Source organism: Camelus bactrianus, chromosome 19, assembly GCF_048773025.1.
Source record: "Camelus bactrianus isolate YW-2024 breed Bactrian camel chromosome 19, ASM4877302v1, whole genome shotgun sequence".
NCBI classification, from domain to species: Eukaryota; Metazoa; Chordata; class Mammalia; order Artiodactyla; family Camelidae; genus Camelus; species Camelus bactrianus.
The window spans coordinates 37,974,015-37,976,467 of NC_133557.1; the positions used below are offsets into that span (position 1 = coordinate 37,974,015).

General features: G+C 49.4%; 1 long non-coding RNA gene across 1 annotated transcript; it reads right to left on the minus strand.

Moving 5' to 3' along the window:
- Positions 1 to 1,311: 1,311 nt before the first annotated feature.
- On the minus strand, positions 1,312 to 2,064 carry LOC141574004 (uncharacterized). Its single transcript, XR_012500499.1, has 2 exons — positions 1,637 to 2,064; positions 1,312 to 1,454 (listed from the first exon to the last, which is right to left on the minus strand). It is a non-coding gene; the product is annotated as an uncharacterized LOC141574004 (long non-coding RNA).
- Between the last annotated feature and the right edge of the window lie 389 nt (positions 2,065 to 2,453).

Below are 2,453 nucleotides of genomic sequence, written 5' to 3' on the forward strand. Positions count from 1 at the left end.
ACCCCAGAGTAATTCAGATTTAATTATTTGGGGGTGTGGTCTGCCCAGGTGATTATAATGCACCGCCAGGTTGAGAGCCACTGCCCTAAAAGGAGTGTGCACGGGAGAGGTCAAGTGAAACATCTCTTGTGTGGAGCATCCAAACCCAGGGAGGCCACATTCAGCCGTGTGGGCTGCATTCCTCCAGGGGCTCCGTGGATGTAATCTCTGGGGCGCCCCGTGCCCCCCCGGAGCTGTGCAAGGTGGCAGCCTTGCACATGTGAGTGTGTAACTTACATATTCATAGATACATAATTTTTTAATTGAAGTATAGTTGATTTACCATGTTTCAGGTGTACAGCAAAGTGATTCAGTTATATATATAAATATATTATATATATAAATCTATTCTTTTTCAAAACCTTTCCATTAGAGGTTATTACAAGATATTGCGTATAGTTCCCTGTGCTCCACAGTAGGCCCTTGTTGTTCATCTATTTTACATATGTTAATCCCAAACTCCATAGATATATAATTTAAATGAAGATTGCATTTATTAACTACAACCCTCCAGCAGAAGGGAAAGTTTCTTTCACTAAGATGTACAGAGCAGTTTTTAGAAGACTTCCTTTGTGTCATTAAGGAGTTTAAAATCTGAAGGGCAAGATACCAGCAAAATCCCCCAAAATCAAGAGCCACCATGATCACATCATTCTGGACCCAGAGGTGGCACTGCCCTCGGAGGACTGAAAGGATGGGCCTGAGGGCAGAAGGGCAGGTGGATGTCACCAGCAGATGGTCAGTCAGGGTGTGGCCGGCAGGAACATGGCTGGGGCAGAGGGGCAGTGGTCACGTGGGGGTCTTCAGCCTTTGCCGTGAAGCCTTTTTGTCTCTGCCTGTTGGGGTGACTGCAGTTCTTTGCCACTTCCTCCCATTAAGAGATGGGCTCTAACTCCCTGCTCTTGAATTTGGGCTGGGCTTTGATTTCTTTTGATGAACAGAGTGAGTACAAGTGATTCTTCTATGTAAGTTCCAAGGCTGCGGAGGCCTGTAGCTCCTGCCTTGGCCTCTTGAGTTGTTTCTTCTTGGAACCTACCTGCCATTCTGTGAGGAAGCTCAAGCAGCTGAGTGGAGACACACACACACACACACACACACACACACACACACACACACACGGACGGAGGCTTCTGGTCAGCGGCTCTCCGGAGCTCCCAGCCAGCAGCCAGTCCAGCCAAACCACGTGAGTGGGGCCATCTGTACTTTCTGGCCATTCCAGGGTCCCAGCTGATACCACACAAAGTAGAAGAACCACCTGGTCAGCCCACAGAATTGTGAGAAATGATAAATTTTTATTGTTTTGAGTCACCAAGCTTTAGGGCAGAAGTAGGTGGAGAAGCAGGGCTCTTTCTGCTCTGCAGGTGGGAGTGGGCTCAGCCTGCTGGAAGATCACATGGGGTTCACTGGCTCTGAGCCTTGTAGGGACAGAGATAAGGGCAGATAAAACACAAGGGTTAAAAGTTTTTTTATATTTATCAAAGTTATATATATGTATATATATGCACATACACACACAGACACACACAAACACACATACACATGTGGCAACAACTCAGATACATCAGAAAAGCTTAAAATGAAAGCAGCTGCCTCTTACCTGCCATACCTGTGCCTCCTCACCTCCCGGCCCAATCCCCTGAGATGACATCCTTTGGAAGTTCCAGTTTGTGTATTTTCTCCAGACTCCAGATCACAAACTTAAACCTGCGTTCCTGAATTACCACCTTTAGTCGTAGCTGTTCACCCGTGGTAGCTGAGATCTGAGGACTAAGCTCCCCACTCCCAGTGCGGGAACTTTCCGTGACAGTCTTTGGTTTCGACATGAGCACCTCCCGGAGCAGCAGTTGCTGGTGTCTCTCAGTTCCCAACCTTATGAGATAAGGGTATCAGCACCGCCCCCTTTTCTTCCACTTTCCCCCTCCTTTCAGGAGCCCGCCTGTGGGCTGCTACTCTGACCACGCCGCCGGAGCACTGCTTTCCTGGGGGAGCGTCCATGAATTCCTCAAAACTAGCTGCAAATTTTTACGTTCCATTTCCTGGGTGGAGTTCAGAACTTCCGCTAGATTCTCAAAGAGATACTAAGATCCAAGAGTTGGAGTGTTTGGCCCTGTTCTGGGTGTCTTCCATCTGCTCTCCAGACCCACCCTCACCTTCTCCACCCCTGTTCCCCGGGGGCTGACCCAGACACCTGTGCAGTGGTTCTCATGAACTTGGTGTCTGGCTGGCTTCGGCCAATGGAAGCCCTGTTTGGAGTCAGAGGAGAGGAGAAGGGTAGGGAGGACAGGTTCCCTCGCAGCAGGGCCGTCTTGGACTGGCTGTGTCTCGCTGAAGGACCCTGACCACATGACCACTGTGTTTCCTGGGACTTCCTGTGAAGGGGTGATCACAGCCTCGTTCCTCTCAGCCCAGGTCAC